This window comes from Rattus norvegicus, chromosome 15 (genome assembly GCF_036323735.1).
Source record: "Rattus norvegicus strain BN/NHsdMcwi chromosome 15, GRCr8, whole genome shotgun sequence".
Classification (NCBI taxonomy): Eukaryota; Metazoa; Chordata; class Mammalia; order Rodentia; family Muridae; genus Rattus; species Rattus norvegicus.
This window is the reverse complement of record NC_086033.1, coordinates 80,141,089-80,163,405: the sequence shown is the minus strand read 5'-3', so window position 1 is coordinate 80,163,405 and position 22,317 is coordinate 80,141,089. Positions and strand designations below refer to the sequence as shown.

The following is a 22,317-nucleotide window of genomic DNA, read 5'->3' as shown; positions in this document are numbered from 1 at the left end:
AAATTAATGTTTCAAATGTATGAATACAGATGCTGTTTGAAAATTTGTCACAATCTGTCTCCCAACAGAAGAATTTATACTGTATACAGTAATAGAAAACAGAAAACTGCATATTTCACTAAATTGAAGCTGTACAGAGAAGATTTATGTGATTATTTTTGTCATGGAAACATGTATTGAAACTCTATTATTTCAGAGGAGCATTATAAATGTATATCATATATTTATTTTTAAACTTAGTCTACATTTATTTCACAAAGTGTACAACACCCTTATTGCATTAAAAATACTGTATTAAATCTGGTCAGAGTAATTTCATTACTTCAAAAGCCAGTTTACATTTTAAATACTGAACATAATTTTTAACACTCAACCTTATAAGAGTAATCTACATGGTGTTTCCCAAAAATATTTTCATGAAACCTGAAATTGTGTCATCAGAGACGAAAATAATTTACAAATGCATATAATCAGCTATGCACTTGAACAGGATGGGAACCAGTCTTTAAAATGGCAATTTTGAATGCAAGTACTATATATAGGAAGAATTAGCTACTTGTTTGGATCCTTGTTTAAGATATGGGGCACATGTGAAACTTATATAGGCATTTTTTTGGCACAAATTGCTTACATCTTATTACTTTATGGGGAGAATTTAATATCTAAACTACCTCACAGTATTGGCATAATTAACATATTTTTTAAGTTCTTATACAAACATAGAAGAGAAAAAATTCTCCAAGAATTTTTTTTCCACCTTAGGTTTTCCATTACATTTATCTATAGATGAAATGGATGCCACCATAATACGGAGCCCCCAACAATGTCATAGTGTCTATGACTCATGAGGCAATGCAGCTGGAAAGCTAATAACAAAGCCATTTCCAGAAATTTTTTAGGGCCAGAATTTATGCCTTAAATCAAATTGAAGCCAAGCTTTCAAAATTAATTATTAATTTGTAGTTTGAGTGGAAACTTTCTGGGAAAGCTGGAAGAATAAATTGGGTCATAAATATTTCTAGCTTCAACATCTAAGAGAATAAATTAAAAATAGTAGTAAAGGGTGTGAGGGACACACCGGCATCATCCCAATGAAGAATGTGCCATAAAATTTCAAAGCCTGCAGTAAAAGAAATAAGAGATTCTTGTTTTAAGAGATAAGGCTCATTTTTTATCCTAAACTCCATTGTCTAGAACAAACACTAGCTAGGGGACCCATTCTGACAGGTTCGTTAATGACCAAAATGTGGGAAGAAAGAATGAGAGACTTCTTACATGTACTTTGTACTCTAGAGAAAGGCTGGGAAGCCACAGAGTGGAAGAAATGGGAGGTATCCATTCCTTGACCAAAACAGTATATAAACATGTCACAATTAAGTTAAATAACTGATAGGATAGAAAATAATGATTCACAATTGTTGCTATCATATACTCAATAAGAAAAAGATAAATTATAAAAAAATTAACACAATTTTAGAAAAGGAAGAAGTGTAGACCTCCACAAGGGACTCTGTTTAATCTATACAAATAAAGTTCAGGGAAAAATATATTGGTCTAATAATAATAGAAGTCAAATAGTTCCAGGAAATATATCTTTTCAGCTTTTGCACATGTGGGATGCAATGAGTGCTATAAAACTTACTCAAACTAACCAAAGGAAAAAAGGGAAGAAAAAGAGGAAGAGTAAATATAACGTCAGAGAATTGAGGGGAGATGTTAGAAGAAAAAAATGGAACACACTTGACATTAACCTAATAGAAGAATTAAAGCAACCAACCAACCATCCTACCAAACAGCAAACAAAACAGTCTGTGAAACCCCATTTGCAAGCTAAGCATGGTGACATATATTTGACATTCTAACACTTGAGAGCCTGAGCAAGGAGGATTGCAGTAAGTTTGATGCCAGCCAGCGCTATGTAACAAAATTTTATCTGGAAAAAAATTCATCAAAGCAAATAGGGGCTGTTGCACCACTTTTGCAAATTATCCACAGCCTTGATACAGGTCATATGAATAGCAATAGAGTCTCTGTCTAAGGTCATGGACCTGAATTTAAAAAGAAGAGTAAACTGGCTAAGAAATAACTTTAAGGGAGCTTACTCAGGCAACTAGCAATACGGACTTACCTACCATAGACAAAGAACTCCAGGTAGCTAGAAATGTTGAGAGCTGGAGAAATAGTCATCTCCAGGGAAGAGGATACCAATTGGTAATTAAATATCAAATATTCACCCCAGAAAACATTGCATTGACTAAGAAGGTATTTAGAAATTTACGTGTATGGTGTGTGTGTGTGAGTGTGTGTAACAATAAGTAGAGATAAATTTGACAGAGAACAAGACTGATGAGTATATACATAGGGTATTTGAAGGGAGTCAAGAAATGCAGTAAATGATCTAGTCATAATCTCAAAATTTAGTCTTTAAAGTATTCAATGCCCTTAGAAATTAAGGAAAGTATATTGAAACTGCTTTGAGAATCTATCTTACCCCAGTAAGCATGGCTATCATTATGAAAATGACTGACGATGGCTGGTAAATGTGTGTGAAAAGAAAAGTTCATTGATTCCTGTGTTTCTGAACCTTTACAGCCACTAATAAATTCACTGTGAAGAATTCTCAAATAATTGAAGTACATCAACCATGTGACCCACCTATACCACTACTTGTCATATGTATGAAATATTTGACATTTACCACACAGATATTTATTTTTTCAGCTTTATTCACATTCAATTAACCATAGTCATGGTTGGGATTGAAAATGAGTTCAACTTCTCTAATAATCAGTGTGGAACACGCTCAAAAAGCTGACAGAATTTTACCATCTGACTAAGCTACGTAACTCCTTGACAGATACTGATAAGACTACATGTACGACACGGGTACTGACTCAGAAATGTTCATTTGTGTTCTATTCAAAATCCCTAGGAAACAGAAACCATTTAATGTCCTTAAACAGAATGAAGGATAGTTAATTAAAATGTGGTATGTAGACATTATGGAATACTATTCAGCTATGAAAAAATGAAATGAAAATTTCAGGTGAATGAATGGCATTAGACAAGACTATATCAATTGAGATAACACAACCCAGAAAGACAGAATTCACTCATTGTCTCCCATCTGTGCTTACTAACTCCAAATCTGCAGGCAGAAATACATAACATGCAGTAACCAGGAAAATAAAATTGACAATGATGGGGTGGGTCAGCCTGGAGCAAATATAAGGAGAATATCAGGACACACGTGATTTGAATAGGGGAATGGGAATAATGAGGAGTTTCAATTATGGGGGGGGGGCAAGTAGAGATAAATATAGAAGGATAAAACAATAATGGTGTTTCAAAATTTCATAAGGAATCTATTATCTATTATTATCTATCACCTCTCTATATGCATATATGTATGTCTAATGATATAATTTATCTGGACTGATAATACTACTCCTCAAGGATCATTAACTATCTAACAAAATTCTCACCGTCAGACATGAGACCCTACCTTTTAAATATTTGGTGAGGTTTTCCAAAGAGATACCTCAATTATAACAAGCTACTTCTATGGTTGTCCCCTGTGGTTGTCTGCTAGATGTTGAAAGTAATTCTCAATTGGTAAAGATATTATGTACTTTAGCCATAGGATGTGGATGACCTGAACTGGATATGACATTAAATCTTCCTCCCTGGGCTGGGGATTTAGCTCAGTGGTAGAGCACTTACCTAGGAAGCGCAAGGCCCTGGGTTCGGTCCCCAGCTCCGAAAAAAAGAACTAAAAAAAAAAAAAAAAAAAAAGCTTCCTCCCTGAGGACTAGCTTTCATGTTAGAAGAAGGTGTCAGGTAAATTTCCAAGAGAGAGAAAACCAACCGATAGTCCTAACCTTCTTTAATGCCTGTGAAATAAAACAGCTACCAACAAGCATGGTAAACCTTCTTTAGATGATGTAATAATGACTCACAGATTAGCACCAAGCAAAAGCTCTCTAATTAGTTGAAGGACCACTCAACAAAAGGGAAATAATTCCTCATTTTAGAAACCTAGCCAATTCCTGGTTGCTGCCACCGCGGAGAGCTCTTGGGCAGCACCCTGCGAGCAAACTTGAGCCTCGGGACCACAGGTAAGACCAACTTTTCTGCTGCAAGACACCTGTCTGTTGATCTCGGGACACACAGAGGCAGAATTCCTCTAGGACCGGGCACCTCCTGTGTTTACTGGGAGTCCCACACCCGCGGATCCCAGCCTGCAGCAGCTCTCTGCTCCCAGACAGTGTGGGAGAGAGACCCGACCGCCTGGTCAGGTGGGCACTCCTGAGGCTGCAGAGCGAAAGAGACCACCAACACTGCCCACCCCTGCCCACATCCCTGGCCCAAGAGGAAACTGTATAAGGCCTATGGGTTCCCGTGGGGGAGGGCCCAGGAGCGGAAGGACCGCTGCCTCTGAGACACTGCCGGAACCTGAAGGAAACAGACCGGATAAACAGTTCTCTGCACCCAAATCCCGTGGGAGGGAGAGCTAAACCCTCAGAGAAGCAGACAGGCCTGGAAAACCAGAAGAGACTGCAGTCGGCACACACATCTCAGACGCCAGAGGAAAACACTAAACGCCATCTGGAACCCTGGTGCACTGAAGCTCCCAGAAACGGTGGCACAGATCATCCTGGTTGCTGCTGCCGCGGAGAGCTCTTGGGCAGCACCCCGTGAGCAAACTTGAGCCTCGGGACCACAGGTAAGACCAACTTTTCTGCTGCAAGTGACCTTTCTGGTGAACTCAAGACACAGGCCCACAGGAACAGCTGAAGACCTGTAGAGAGGGAAAACTACACGCCCGAAAGCAGAACACTCTGTCGCCATAACAGGCTGAAAGAAAACAGGGAAACAGGTCTACAGCACTGCTGACACACAGGCTTATAGGACAGTCTAGCCACTGTCAGAAATAGCAGAACAAAGTAACACTAGAGATAATCTGATGGCGAGAGGCAAGAGCAGGAACCCAAGCAACAGAAACCAAGACTACATGGCACCATCGGAGCCCAATTCTCCCACCAAAACAAACATGGAATATCCAAACACACCAGAAAAGCAAGATCTAGTTTCAGAATCTTATTTGATCATGATGCTGGAGAACTTCAAGAAAGACGTGAAGAATTCCATTAGAGAACAAGTAGAAGCCCATAGAGAGGAATCACAAAAATCCCTGAGAGAATTCCAGGAAATCATAAATAAACAAGTAGAAGCCCATAGAGAGGAGTCACAAAAATCCCTGAAAGAATTCCAGGAAAACACAATCAAACAGTTGAAGGAATTAAAAATGGAAATAGAAGCAATAAAGAAAGAACACATGGAAACAACCCTGGATATAGAAAACCAAAAGAAGAGACAAGGAGCTGTAGATACAAGCTTCACCAACAGAATACAGGAGATGGAAGAGAGAAACTCAGGAGCAGAAGATTCCATAGAAATCATTGACTCAACTGTCAAAGATAATGTAAAGCGGAAAAAGCTACTGGTCCAAAACATACAGGAAATCCAGGACTCAATGAGAAGATCAAACCTAAGGATAATAGGTATAGAAGAGAGTGAAGACTCCCAGCTCAAAGGACCAGAAAAGAAACACCTCCCGTCACATAATAGTCAAAACACCAAACGCACAAAATAAAGAAAGAATATTAAAAGCAGTAAGGGAAAAAGGTCAAGTAACATATAAAGGCAGACCTATCAGAATCACACCAGACTTTTCGCCAGAAACTATGAAGGCCAGAAGATCCTGGACAGATGTCATACAGACCCTAAGAGAACACAAATGCCAGCCCAGGTTACTGTATCCTGCAAAACGCTCAATTAACATAGATGGAGAAACCAAGATATTCCATGACAAAAAAAAAATTACACAATATCTTTCTACAAATCCAGCACTACAAAGGATAATAAATGGTAAAGCCCAACATAAGGAGGCAAGCTATACCCTAGAAGAAGCAAAAAACTAATCGTCTTGGCAACAAAACAAAGAGAAGAAAAGCACACAAACATAACCTCACATCCAAATATGAATACGACAGTAAGCAATAATCACTATTCCTTAATATCTCTCAACATCAATGGCCTCAACTCCCCAATAAAGAGACATAGATTAACAAACTGGATACGCAACGAGGACCCTGCATTCTGCAGCCTTCAGGAAACACACCTCAGAGACAAAGACAGACACTACCTCAGAGTGAAAGGCTGGAAAACAACTTTCCAAGCAAATGGTCGGAAGAAGCAAGCTGGAGTTGCCATTCTAATAACAGATAAAATCAATTTTCAACTAAAAGTCATCAAAAAAGTTAAGGAAGGACACTTCATATTCATCAAAGGAAAAATCCACCAAGATGAACTCTCAATCCTAAATATCTATGCCCCAAATACAAGGGCACCTACATATGTAAAAGAAACCTTACTAAAGCTCAAAACACACATTGCACCTCATACAATAATAGTAGGAGATTTCAACACCCCACTCTCATCAATGGACAGATCATGGAAACAGAAAATAAACAGAGACGTAGACAGACTAAGAGAAGTCATGAGCCAAATGGACTTAACAGATATTTATAGAACATTCTATCCTAAAGCAAAAGGATATACTTTCTTCTCAGCTCCTCATGGTACTTTCTCCAAAATTGACCATATAATTGGTCAAAAAACGGGCCTCAACAGGTACAGAAAGATAGAAATAATCCCATGCGTGCTATCGGACCACCTAAAACTGGTCTTCAATAACAATAAGGGAAGAATGCCCACATATACGTGGAGATTGAACAATGCTCTACTCAATGATAACCTGGTCAAGGAAGAAATAAAGAAAGAAATTAAAGACTTTTTAGAATTTAATGAAAATGAAGGTACAACATACCCAAACTTATGGGACACAATGAAAGCTGTGCTAAGAGGAAAATTCATAGTGCTGAGTGCCTGCAGAAAGAAACAGGAAAGAGCATATGTCAGCAGCTTGACAGCACACCTAAAAGCTCTAGAACAAAAAGAAGCAAATACACCCAGGAGGAGTAGAAGGCAGGAAATAATCAAACTCAGAGCTGAAATTAACCAAGTAGAAACAAAAAGGACCATAGAAAGAATCAACAGAAACAAAAGTTGGTCCTTTGAGAAAATCAATAAGATAGATAAACCCTTAGCCAGACTAACGAGAGGACACAGAGAGTGTGTCCAAATTAACAAAATCAGAAATGAAAAGGGAGACATAACAACAGATTCAGAGGAAATTCAAAAAATCATCAGATCTTACAATAAAAGCCTATATTCAACAAAATTTGAAAATCTTCAGGAAATGGACAATTTCCTAGACAGATACCAGGTACCGAAGTTAAATCAGGAACAGATAAACCAGTTAAACAACCCCATAACCCCTAAGGAAATAGAAGCAGTCATTAAAGGTCTCCCAACCAAAAAGAGCCCAGGTCCAGACGGGTTTAGTACAGAATTCTATCAGACCTTCATAGAAGACCTCATACCAATATTATCCAAACTATTCCACAAAATTGAAACAGATGGATCACTACCGAATTCCTTCTATGAAGCCACAATTACTCTTATACCTAAACCACACAAAGACCCAACAAAGAAAGAGAACTTCAGACCAATTTCCCTTATGAATATCGACGCAAAAATACTCAATAAAATTCTGGCAAACCGAATCCAAGAGCACATCAAAATAATCATCCACCATGATCAAGTAGGCTTCATCCCAGGCATGCAGGGATGGTTTAATATACGGAAAACCATTAACGTGATCCATTATATAAACAAACTGAAAGAAGAAAACCACATGATCATTTCATTAGATGCTGAGAAAGCATTTGACAAAATTCAACACCCCTTCATGATAAAAGTCCTGGAAAGAATAGGAATTGAAGGCCCATATCTAAACATAGTAAAATCCATATACAGCAAACCAGTTGCTAAAATTAAACTAAATGGAGAGAAACTTGAAGCAATCCCACTAAAATCAGGGACTAGACAAGGCTGCCCACTCTCTCCCTACTTATTCAATATAGTTCTTGAAGTTCTAGCCAGAGCAATCAGACAACAAAAGGAGGTCAAGGGGATACAGATCGGAAAAGAAGAAGTCAAAATATCACTATTTGCAGATGATATGATAGTATACTTAAGTGATCCCAAAAGTTCCACCAGAGAACTACTAAAGCTGATAAACAACTTCAGCAAAGTGGCTGGGTATAAAATTAACTCAAATAAATCAGTAGCCTTCCTCTACACAAAAGAGAAACAAGCCGAGAAAGAAATTAGGGAAACGACACCCTTCATAATAGACCCAAATAATATAAAGTACCTCGGTGTGACTTTAACCAAGCAAGTAAAAGATCTGTACAATAAGAACTTCAAGACACTGAAGAAAGAAATTGAAGAAGACCTTAGAAGATGGAAAGATCTCCCATGGTCATGGATTGGCAGGATCAATATAGTAAAAATGGCCATTTTACCAAAAGCGATCTACAGATTCAATGCAATCCCCATCAAAATACCAATCCAATTCTTCAAAGAGTTAGACAGAACAATTTGCAAATTCATCTGGAATAACAAAAACCCAGGATAGCTAAAACTATCCTCAACAATAAAAGGACTTCAGGGGGAATCACTATCCCTGAACTCAAGCAGTATTACAGAGCAATAGTGATAAAAACTGCATGGTATTGGTACAGAGACAGACAGATAGACCAATGGAATAGAATTGAAGACCCAGAAATGAACCCACACACCTATGGTCGCTTGATTTTTGACAAAAGAGCCAAAACCATCCAATGGAAAAAAGATAGCATTTTCAGCAAATGGTGCTGGTTCAACTGGAAGTCAATACGTAGAAGAATGCAGATCGATCCATGCTTATCACCCTGTACAAAACTTAAGTCCAAGTGGATCAAGGACCTCCACATCAAACCAGACACACTCAAACTAATAGAAGAAAAACTAGGGAAGCATCTGGAACACATGGGCACTGGAAAAAATTTCCTGAACAAAACACCAATGGCTTATGCTCTAAGATCAAGAATCAACAAATGGGATCTCATAAAACTGCAAAGCTTCTTTAAGGCAAAGGACACTGTGGTTAGGACAAAACGGCAACCAACAGATTGGGAAAAGATCTTTACCAATCCTACAACATATAGAGGCCTTATATCCAAAATCTACAAAGAACTCAAGAAGTTAGACCGCAGGGAGACAAATAACCCTATTAAAAAATGGGGTTCAGAGCTAAACAAAGAATTCAAGCTGAGGAATGCCGAATGGCTGAGACACACCTAAAGAAATGTTCAACATCTTTCGTCACAAGGGAAATGCAAATCAAAACAACCCTGAGATTTCACCTCACACCAGTGAGAATGGCTAAGATCAAAAACTCAGGTGACAGCAGATGCTGGCGAGGATGCGGAGAAAGAGGAACACTCCTCCATTGTTGGTGGTATTGCAGACTGGTAAAACCATTCTGGAAATCAGTCTGGAGGTTCCTCAGAAAATTGGACATTGAACTGCCTGAGGTTCCAGCTATACCTCTTTTGGGCATATACCCAAAAGATGCCCCAACATATAAAAAAGACACGTGCTCCACTATGTTCATCGCAGCCTTATTTATAATAGCCAGAAGCTGGAAAGAACCCAGATGCCCCTCAACAGAGGAATGGATACAGAAAATGTGGTACATCTACACAATGGAATATTACACAGCTATCAAAAACAACGGCTTTATGAAATTCGTAGGCAAATGGTTGGAACTGGAAAATATCATTCTGAGTGAGCTAACCCAATCACAGAAAGACATACATGGTATGCACTCATTGATAAGTGGCTATTAGCCCAAATGCTTGAATTACCCTAGATGCCTAGAACAAATGAAACTCAAGTCAGATGATCAAAATGTGAATATTTCATGCCTTCTTTAAAAGGGGAACAAGAATACCCTTGGCAGGGTAGAGAGAGGCAAAGATTAAAACAGAGACTGAAGTAACACCCATTCAGAGCCTGCCCCACATGTGGCCCATACATATACAGCCACCCAATTAGACAAGATGGATGAAGCAAAGAAGTGCAGACCGACAGGAGCCGGATGTAGATTGCTCCTGAGAGACACAGCCAGAATACAGCAAATACAGAGGCGAATGCCAGCAGGAAACCACTGAACTGAGAATAGAACCCCCGTTGAAGAAATCAGAGAAAGAACTGGAAGAGCTTGAAGGGGCTCGAGACCCCATATGTACAACAATGCCAAGCAACCAGAGCTTCCAGGGACTAAGCCACTACCTAAAGACTATACATGGACTGACCCTGGACTCTGACCTCATAGGTAGCAATGAATATCTTAGTAAGAGCACCAGTGGAAGGGGAAGCCCTGGGTCCTGCTAAGACTGAACCCCCAGTGAACTAGACTGTTGGGGGGAGGGCGGCAATGGGGGGAGGGTTGCGAGGGGAATACCCATAAGGAAGGGGAGGGGTGAGGGGAGGGGGATTTTTGCCTGGAAGCCGGGAAAGGGAATAACACTCGAAATGTATATAAGAAATACTCAAGTTAATAAAAAAAAAAAAAAGAAACCTAGCCAAATATTCTAGGTTAGTAAAGTCATGAATCTTGAAGAGAACATTGAGGTATTATTTTACTAAGCCAACATCATTCCCAATTATCTGTGAAATATTTACCTTTGGATCAATATAAGCAAAGTTCTCAACCCACATAAATGAATTTTCATTTTTAACAGATGGAGACATTACAGAAAATCATAATTGTTCAGAATCCAGGGAAGAAGTGTCGGAATTGTTCAGTCCCAACTGATAGATCTACAAGAAAACTTCTGCACCTAGGACTCAGAGGTCATAGCAGTTAAGGGAGTTGAAGGATTGAAAGGGTTATTGTAATGGTAGGAGGTCTGTTAGACTTTTCTTTTAGAAGCTTCAAAGAAGGTTCACTCATGAAGTTTCCTCCATATGGAAGCTTAAACAAGACCCGAACAATGGCATCAATAGTCATGCTAGCATCTGAAATAGAAATCTCTCAAAGCCTAAGCCCTAAACAAACAACTACATACAACTTAGAATGACAGAGAGCAGGAGAAATTTGTCCTTCCCAGGAATTAACACACCAAGTACCTATCTAAAACTATACAGTCAGTACTGAAAAATGTATACAAGTAAAATTATACATTCTGAGCAGGTTATATTTATATATTTAGGAATATACTACAGACACATATAGACACAGTCACACACACATGCTCTCACTCAATCACACAAACATATCCATATCATAAGTCATGAGAAACAATTCAAAACTAATTTGACATACATGTAAGTGTCTCAAATCTACAAAAATGGCCATTTACTAAGAGCAAAATACAGATTCAGCGCAATCCCCCATCACAATTCCAACTCAATTCTTCATAGAGTTAGAAAGAGAAATTTGCAAATTAATTTGGAATAACAAAAAAACAGAAAGTAGCAAAAACTATACTCAACGATATAGAAACTTCTAGGAGAATCACCATCCCTTACCTCAAGCTGTATTACAGAGCAATGAGTAATAAATATATACAGAGTGATAAAAAAACTATGATATTTATACAGAGACAGGCAGGTAGATAAATGGAATAGAATTGTAGACCCATAAATGAAACAACACACCAATGGTCTCTTGATCTATGACAAAGGAGATAAAACCATCAAGTAGAAAAAAGATAGCATTTTGAGCAAATGGTGTTGGTTCGGCTGACTGTCAGCATGTAGAAGAATGCAAATTGATTAATTCTTATCACCTTGTACAATGCTCAAGTTCAAGTGGATCAAGCACCTCCACATAAAACCAGATACACTTAAACTAATAGACGAGAAAAATGGGAAAGAGCCTCGAACACATGGGCACAGGGGAAAATTTCCTGAACAGAACACCAATGGCTTATGCTCTAAGATATTAGAGCATATTAGCCCATATTAGTGGATATTAGCCCAAAATCTTGGAATAACCAAGATACAGTTTATAGATCACATTAAGCTCAAGAACTAGACCGAAGTGTGGATGCTTCAGTCCTTCTTAGAAGGGGGAACAAAAATACTCATAGGAGGAGATATGGAGATAAAATTTGGAGCAGAGTCTAAAGGAATGGTCATTCAGAGCCTGTCCCACCTGGGGATCCAGCCCATGTACGTACAGCCATCAAACCCAGACAGATTTGCTGATGCCAAGAAGTGCATGCTAACAGGAGCCTGATATAGCTGTTTCCTGAGAGGCTCTGACAGAGCATGACAGATGCAGGGGCAAATGCTTGCAGCCGACCATTGAACTGAGAACGGGCTCCCCATTGGAGGAGTTAGAGAATGTATTGAAGGAGCTGAAGGGGTTTGCAACCCCATAAGAACAACAATACCAACCAACCAGAGCTCCCAGGGACTAAACCACCATCCAAAGAGTACACATGGACAGACCCATGGCTCCAGCTGCATATGTAGCAGAGGATGGCCTTGTTCGGTACCAATGGGAGAAGTCCATCTGACTGCCAAGACTGTCCCCCCACCCAGTGTAACGAACTGTCAGGGCTGGGAGGCGGGGAGGGGTGGGTGGATGGGTGGAGTAGCACCCTCATAGAAGCAGGGGGAAGGGGGATGGAATGGGGGTTTCTGGAGGGGAAAGTGGGAAAGGGTATAACATTTGAAATGTAAATATATCAGCTAGCCAATAAAAGAAAATAAGGTGAATGGACTATACTCAATTACTAGCTACAAAAAAAAATTGACAGACACCTGACAAATTTTCAGCTGATCTCACTAAAGAACAATGAAGTTTCAAGTACACTTATTTAAAGAAAATGAAGACACATGTTAAAAGTTGTGTCATAGGGCTGTTCCTGGTTATTTTTGAACATACTGCCTCTTTATAGTATTTTCATTGAACATAGTTTCTTTCTAAATACAAGCCAGAAATATTAACAGATGCGAACAAGCCCTTGTGGCTCTTCTCTAGACCCCAAGCTCTTGGGAGCTAGAGCCAAGAGATCATAAATTATAGCCTGTGTTGACCCATATAATGGGGCTCTGGCTCAATAAACATAGCAAAAAAATAAAACAAACAATTAACAGCAGACACAAAATGTAGAAAAATTAAATTTAAAATAAGAGCCTCTTGAGAAATTATATGGAGTCATGGTGATGTCTATTGGTGATTATCACAGCACATGGGGGAGGCTAGAGGAGAAGCATGTTACCAGCTCAAAGCTAATCCAGACTAGAGAGTGACTGCAAGGCTATCAGGAAGTAGAAAGCAACAGCCCAACTACAAATAAAATAAAAATAAAAACACAAACCAAAAACAAAACAAAACAAAGAAAGAGAAATAGAGAACAAACACAATGCTGTGGACAGCCATAATTCTACAAAATATAGTACAGAAGATATGGATAATTGACATAAAATACTGCAAACAAGTTATGAATTCATATAAGTTTTAAGTACAGCGAAGAGGGCACAAATAACCGAAAGTATCTGGATGATGTCACGCTTTGGCTCAGAGACTTTCATTCTGTGTTCTGCCACACGGTGAATGAATGAATGCTAGTTATTCTTAAACTGTGAATCCTCAGAAACCTGTCAAATGTTAGTTCATGAAACACTACATTACCATAATACTAAACCTAGACCCAAGAGGAACATAAATTGCATTAAAGTATATTTTATGTATAGAATATGTAAAAAGAGAAAATATTAACATGTAAAGTTCTTTTGCACATAAGCTGACTTATTGCCTATACCTTAGACGGAGTAGACTACCTTACACATGTCACATCAATAGCCCTGTTGTCACAAGTCCATATACTTCTCTTGCGTTCTGGAAGGGCCATCCTTGAAGTAAAAGAGATTAAAATTTCAAGTCAACATTTTCAACTGTGAAGTGCTGAATCCAATTACAGCAACTAAAAGCAAAGTTTATTTTAATGGGATTCTCAGTGAAACAAGGCATATAAAAATTAGATGCATACGCAATTTTTTTTCCATCTTTAATCATTAAGCTACCAGTGCAAATTGAGCCCGGAAGTTATTTCATTCCCAAAGGAGTCCAGAAAGTTCATGAATTCAGGGGGATTAAGCATTCGTGTTTGAGTGAACATGCACTGTTTTGGACCTTCTGCCATTAGCATAATATTTTCATACTTTACTTTGAATGTGTATGCCATCATTTTCCTTCTTTATTATTTTTTCCCTAAATGAACTCTTCTCTCTAGCTCCAGGACTGGCATTAAAATCTTAAAGGGTAGATCCTTTATCATTATTATGTATCTCAAGTATTCATATAAACACATTTAGAGCAGTGTGAATTTTTTGGACTCGGCATGCCTCCATCCTAGACATTTCTGAATATTTGGTTTATTCTTTTCTTGTAATCTTAACTTTTATGCTATGAGGTGAAGTTACTAGAGAAAGCCCTTCCCTAGGGGCATAATTTTTAATTGTTTGTTTTTATTGTGTAGAAATTCATACCTATGTAATGTAATTTAGTGTGAGATTTTTACAAGAATTTAAGAGCATGATCTCATAAACTTTCAGAAAGCCTGGCAGATAAAAACGTAAGCAGGCAAACATTTTCGTATCTTTGAACATATGATTTAAATATTAGCTTATTTTCTATTATGGGCATAACGAAACCATTTCCTTAATGACGGATCAATTAGTCAGATACTTAAATAAAAAAATATTCTCATGTGTCTTGAGTGAGAGTTCTCTTCGTGTGAAATACACATATTTAATTTTCTGTTTACCATGGTACATGTGAGCCTCTAGGGCATAAAATATAAACTAACTAAACACTTTAAAATGTTTATGAAACAAAATACACCCATGGAAAATTAAGTGAGAAAAAGGGCAAGAACTTTATGAACGGGAGTCTGATTATGTCCCCAAATGTTACAGAAACGTGTTGGCAATAGAAGGAAGGGCTGGCATTCAGAGAATGTCGCTGACTGCATTACAGCATTTTTCCCATTTATTTTTACAGTTTCAATATGGGAGATAATGTATCAGTTATTGTCCTCTGCAAGTCACAGAAAACACTAAGTCAAATTGGTTTAAATATTAAAGAAATTTAATATCTCACAGTAATTGGAATCCTGGAGATAAGACAGGCTTCGGTGTTGTTTGGTCTCTCTCATGGCAGCTGAAGCTCACGATACTTTTTCCCTTTCTTCTGCCATTTAACCCTTGTTTTCCCTGATTCTCACTTAATTATTGGTACAAAATGATCACCAAAGTGGATTAAACAGGATATTTTTATTATTAAAGAATAAAATAATTCACAAATTACTTCTCTTGCACTGTTCACAGCACATGCATGTTACAGAACCAATAACGGGCTCCAGTAAATACCAGAGATTAACTAGAATAACCAGCATTCATCTGCAGAGGGGTATGAAGGTTTGTTGTTGCTGTTTTAGTTGTTGTTATTGTTGTTTTTCTGTCTGTGTGAGTAGAAACTTAAAGAAAACTTAAACAAAAAAGGGAATTAAAGTGTTTTAGCCACGAGCTTTCCAACGTAGACAGGCACTGAGTGGTTATGACGTCTCTTTAATTCAGTGAGCTCGGTTGTAAAATAGTTTAGAAAATTGCCCTGGGAAAATGCATTCTCAAAGATAGACTTGGATTTTTAAATTTCAGTGAACATGCATTCAGACAGATCATTCGTAAATCACCATCTCTTATATTGACCTGCTCTCTAAACCAAGTCTCAAGCAGGCAAAACTGAGCAATCATAGCTTCTCTAAATAGAAACAGAATCATCTTTTTTTTTCTTTTTCAGAGCGTCTGCTTGCTACATTCTATCACAATTTATTGAGCAAACCCACCTTGTATTCAAGACTTAGAGTACAGTGACTCCAAACATTCAATTGCAGATTGCTGCGTCATTTTTACTTCACACAAAATATTTCATTAGACGGAAAAACTTACCCCACATTGGCAACTACAGTAATATGCACTGAATGAGAATCAGGACTTATTTATAATATCTCTTTGTTTTCAATGTAATCATTTTCTTGTAGCAGCCTTCACCCTGTTCTTAGGCTAACAAAGAGACTAAATACTTTTTAACTAAACTCACCATCTGAAATCTTGAGAGCCCCAAATCAAAGATATGGCAGACAGGAGTTGTGGCGAACGCTTGCTCCATCTATACAGTCCTGTCTGAGAGTTCTCACGCGGTAGAATCATACATGCGTTCTTTAGACCATCTATTACAACTACTCAATTTACTGATGAGTGTGTGTCTATCTATGTGACTCAATCACTTCCCCAAAGCCTTTCCTAGAATCATTCTTAGGACATCACAATCCCACTAGTGAAGAGAGAGAATAGACATGGAGATCACAGGGGAATTATTTCTTTATATATTGTATACTAACATAGTACATAGATAAACATAGGTACATTTTCTCTCCCCCCCCATAATCAATTTATTCACTGTACATCCCTATCACTGCCCCACCTCTCAGTTCCCTGTCACACAGTTCCTCCTCCCATCCCCCATTCACTTCTCCCCTGAGAGGGTGTAGCCCCCTTCCCATATCCTCTAATCCTGGCATATCATGTCTCTGCAGGGCTATGTACGCCCTCACCCACTTGGAGCAGACAAGGCAGCCCAGTTAGGGGAAAGGATTCTACAGGTGGACAACAGCTTTAGACATCAGCTAATACTCCAGATATCAGGGGAACCAAGTGAAGACATAGGTGTACATCTGCTACATAAGGGCAGAGCGTCTAAGCCCAGCCAGTGTATGCTTTATTTGTGGTTCAGTCTCTGCGAGTCCCCCAAAAGTCCAGCTTACTTGGCTCTGTTGGTCTTCCCGTGTATTATCACATTTCCTACTTTCACAATTTTTCAAATTTCTAAACTGGAAAATACTCTCTTCAATTCTTCTTTCCCTACTGATGTTAGAAACCTTGTTGTGTATTCAGTAACCACTGTTCATACTGTCCCCCTTTTGGTTGACAATTTCCACATATATTTTTGTATTGATTTTTAGAAAGTATTTATTCATTACTAATATTGTGCAAATATTTTACCCAGTCTTCACATATCTTTGAGCTTGTAGTGTTTAATACATCGATTTTTTTAAGTTTAATGAATTCAAATTTATTATTACATCCATTGATTTATGATTCAAATGATTATTTATTTAGGTTCTACTATGTCCCATACACTGCTCTACTGGGCAAGGAAATTCTCTATGGCCTCTCAACACTAGTGGATGTTTTTAATGCATATACTGAGAATACAAATTCTGGGCTGCTCTTTACCTAAGCCATTCCTTGGGGTGATGTCATAGAAGGCAACGTTCAATTGCAAACATGTCTTTATGCAGACATAATGCAGGCTTTTTCTTTAACCACTCAGCACACAAGAGGAAAATATTCTAAACTCAGTTTTACCCCACTTGCTTGTTGGATAAATCTCAAGAAACTTGGATGTGAGAGATTGAAGATATATACAAATACCTCATAGAAGCCAATAATGAATAGTCTGAGCAATAAAAAGACTTTGCTCCTGACAAGAATTTCATGTCTTGTGCTAAGAGTTGTTTAATTGTTCTTGCTTTTTATTTAGCTTATAAGAAGTGTGAAATGAGAGATCTTTTGATGCTTACAAACACTATAGCCATCACAAAGTCTTAAGTCATCCAACCTATATTTCAGAAGGAAGACAGACACAGTAGAAACAAACAAGCAGTAGACTTTTGGCATAAAAGAACAAATTACATGTTATGATATTGTATGTTTTGGAAGAGACTAGATATTTTGAGAGGACGCATAAGGGTTATTTATTCAGTTTTTATAGTTTAAATAATTACCTTGAGACATACATTTTAGGATTTAAATTGGTCTTTTATATTTTACCATGTAGGGTTGGAGAGATGGCTCAGCCATTAAAGGAGAGGCACACAATGAACAATATCATAGCATATAAATTATCTGAATATATTTGCATGTCGGTTATCAAGTAATTTATTCTTTTCAAAAGGTTAACAAACCAATTTTGTACTTATTTTTATAGAATCAAAAATTCTTTTGTTACAAAAAAATTTTTAAAAGATGTTATTTATTTAGTTGTCTGTTATTCAGTGTGTGTGTGTGTGTGTGTGTGTGTGTGTGTGTGTGTGTGTGTGTGTGTGTCTGTGTGAGTGTGTGTCCTACCCAGACTGTTCCTCGGTTCCTGTGTCCTGAGTGCTCCTGTCAGGTCCCGCTGAGCAGAAGTGGTAGTCTCACCTGTGCTCTCAGGTGTGTCTGCACTCCTGGGAGACCAGTTCTCTCCTGGCAGAATCTGAGGACAGAGAGCTGTTGCACAGGGTCAGCTCTGGATGCAGACAGAAACCAGAAGGCTCCTGCCCAGATTCTCCTTAGTTCCTGTGTCCTGAGGACTCCAGGCAGGTCCTTCAGAGCAGAAGTGGTAGTCTCATTCATGTTCCCACATGTGTCAGCACTCCTGGAAGATCAGCTCTCTCCCAGCAAAATCTGGGTACACAGAGCTGGTTACCCTGTGCACAGGGGCAACTCAGGGGGCAGAAGGAAACCTGAAGCAACTTTCACATTTTCAAACCTGAAACAAACAATACCAACAACAACAAGAGCCACCACCACCACCACCACCACCACCACTACCACAACAACAACAACAACAATGAAACCCAACACAGAACCACAGTTCAATTGAAGGATTTTCACCTTGCATCTATTTTATGTATTTCTTTTTCAAAATCTTCAAACTATCCAAAATCCATTTCTCCCAATGTCTTAGTAAATAATGAAAGAAGTTTTTCATATAACTTTCAAAAATAATGTGAGAAAATGAAGCAGTTTTCAAATCATGGACAATCACAAATGATGGGTCCTGTACTCGTCGAGTTTAGTTTCCAAGCATAGACATTTCTATTCCTACTTATTTACTCACTAGCTAGATGACTAAACTTTAGTATGAAACTTGTTTCATTGATGATTGTTTATCTTAGAAGTAGATAAAATGCTCAGCTGACACATTTGTAGTATTTTCTCATATATAGAAGTTAATTTTAATGTGTATAGTGTCTTAACGTACAAAATCTGCCTGCATGTTTTAATATGCAAACAATGCATCCTAATTTATTTTAATTTTTATCTTATTTTAATTTACTACTTTTTTGTTGTATAGTTTATGTATTTACACTTCAAATGTTATTCTCTTTCTAGTTTCCCTCCTCTCCCATAACCCCTCATCCTGCTTCTATGAGGATTCTCCCGTTTCTACCCACCGCCACCTCAACGCCCTGGAATTTGCCTACACTGAAGAAATGAGCCTTTACAGGACCAAGGGATTCTTCTCCTATTGATACCAGACAATGCTACCCTCTGCTACACATGCAGTTGGAGCCAGCGTTCCCCCCATGTGTACTCTTTGGTTTGTGGTATATTCCCTTGGAGTTCTGGGGTTTCTGTTTGGTGGAGATTGTTTTTCTTCCTATGGGGTTGCAAAACACTTCAACTACTTCAGTCCTTTCCCTAACTCCTCCATTGGGGACCCCTTACTCAGCCCAGTGGTTGATAGTGAGGATATACCTCTGTATTGGTTAGGCTCTAGCAGAGCCTCTCAGGCGACAGTTATCTGGCTCCTGTCAGCATGCACTTCTTCGCATTTGTAATAGTCTCTGGATTTGCTGACTATCTATGGGATGGATCCCCAAGTGGGGCAGTCGGTGGATGGCCTTTCCCCCAGTCTCTGCTCCATATTTGATCTCTGTATTTCCTCCTGTGAGTATTTTGTTCCCCCTTCTAAGAAGTACTGAAGCATCCACACATTGGTCTTTCTTGTTCTTGAGCTTAATGTGATCTATAAATTGTATCTTGGGTATTCTGAGATTTTGGGCTGATATCCACTTATCAGTGAGCATGTGTGTTCTTTTGTGACTAGATTGTCTCAATCAGAATGATATTTTCTAGTTCCATCCATCTGCCTAAGAATTTGATGAAGTCATTGTTTTTAATAGCTGAATAGTACTCCATTGTGTAAATGCACCATATTTCTATATTCATTCTTGTGTTAAAGGGCATCTGTGTTCTTTCAAGTTCTGACTATTATAAATAAAACTGCTATGAACAAAGCACAGCATGTGCCCATTTATACATTGGACGGTCTTTGGGGTATGTACCCAAGAGTGGTATAGCTGTGTCCTCAGGTAGTACTATGTCCAATTTTCTGAGGAATCACCAGACTGATTTCCAGAGTGGTTGTACCAGCTTGCAATCCCACCAACATTGGAAAATTATTCCTCTTTTTCCACATCCTCACCAGCATCTGCTGTCACCTGAGTTTTTGATCTTAGCCACTCTGACTGATGTGAGGTGAAATCTGAAGGTTGTTTGATTTGCATTTCTCTGATGACTAAAAAATGATGAACATTTTTTAGGTGCTTCTCGGACATTCAGTATTCCTCAGTTGAGAATTTTGCTTAGCTCTGTGCCCAACTTTTAAATAAGATTATTTTGTAATCTGGAGTATAACTTCTTGAATTCTTGGTATATATTAGATATTAGCCCTCTTTTGGATGGAGGATTGGTAAAAATGTATTCCAATCAGTTGGCTGTCATTTTGTCCTATAGACAATGTTCTTTGTCTTACAGAATCTTTGCATTTTTATGGTGTCCCATACATTGATTCTTGATCTTGGAGCATAAACTATTGGTGTTTTGTTCAGGAAATTTTCTCCAGTGTCCATGTGTTCTAGGCTTCTCCTCACTTTCTCTTGCATTAGTTTGAGTGTTATCTGGATTTATGTGGAGGTCCTTGATCCACTTGGACCTAAGGACCTTGCACCATTTGGACCTTGTATAAGGAGATAAGAATGGATTGATTTTGCATTCTTCTACATGCTGACCACCAGTTGAACCTGCACCATTTGATGTAAATGCTGCGCCCCCCCCCACCCAATTGGATGATATTAGCTCTTTTGTCAAAGATCCAGTGACCATAGGTGTGTAGTTCATTTCTGGTTCTTCAATTCTATTCCATTGATCTAAATGTCTTATACTTGTTCTATAACAAATTTAGTAGTGTTCCTGCTGTTTCTATTTTGTGGAATAGCTTGAAGAGTATTGGGTTTGGTTTTCTTTGAAGATCTGATAGAATACTGCACTAAACCCATCCAGTCCTGAGATTTTTTTTTTGGTAGGAGACTTTTCATGACTACTTCTATTTCTTTAGGGGTATGGGAATGTTTAGATAGTTTATTTGACACTGATTTAACTTTGGTACTGGGTATCTGTCTAAACAATTGTTTATTTCACCAAGATTTTCCTTTATGATGAGCATAGGATTTTATAGTAGGATATGATTTTTTTTAAAAAATTTCCTTGCTTTCTATTGTTATGTCACTCTTTTCATTTCTGATTTCCTTTATCTTGTTACTGTCTCTGTGCCCTCTGGTTAGTATGACTAAGGGTTTTTTCTATCTTGTCGATTTTCTCAAAGAACCAGCTCCTGGTTTTGTTGATTTTTTTGTACAGTTCTTTTGGCTTCTACTTGGTTTATTTCAGCTCTGAATTTGACTCTTTCCTGCCTACAATATACTCCTCTTTGGTGTATTTGCTTCTTTTTGTTCTAGAGCTTTCAGGTGTGCTGTCAATCTGTTAGTGTATGCTCTCTCAAATTTCCATTTGGAGGCACTCAGAGCTTTGAGTGTAAGCACTCTTACATTGTATCCCATAAATTTGGGTATGTTGTGCCTTCACTTTCATTGAATTCTAAAATGTCTTTAAATTTTTTTTTTATTTCTACCTTGACCAAGTTATTGAGTAGAGTGTTGTTCGGTTTCCATGTATATATGGGCTTTCTGTTGTTGTTCTTAAAGACAAGCCTGAGTCCGTGGTGATCTGATAAGATACATGGGATTATTTCAATCTTTTTGTATCTGTCGTGGCCTGTTTTGTGACAGATTATGTGGTAAATTTTGGAGAAGGTAACAAATAATCCCTTAATAGTTCATGTTTTCTCTTTTGCCACATGGAGTTTGTGTTTTCATATGGTGTTTATTAAAATTAGATAAAAAGATATCTACCTCATGATAACTTCAATGCAGAAGCAATTTTTACTGATAGACGTAAATCTAGATGAAACCAAGGATAGGCTTGCTGTTTAGGCACACTCTTATTTCCTCATTAAAATGACTTACTAAACTATTTACTGAAACTACTTACTAAACTACATTCTTTGAAAACTAGAAAGGCCATTTCCAAATTGACTAAGCTAATATCTGTTAC

General features: G+C 38.1%; 1 protein-coding gene across 1 annotated transcript in view; it reads left to right on the top strand.

Moving 5' to 3' along the window:
* The window catches only part of Ppial4g (peptidylprolyl isomerase A like 4G), an 823,057-nt gene that overhangs the window by 260,779 nt on the left and 539,961 nt on the right, over window positions 1-22,317 (top strand). The gene's annotated exons all lie outside the window — the stretch shown is intronic.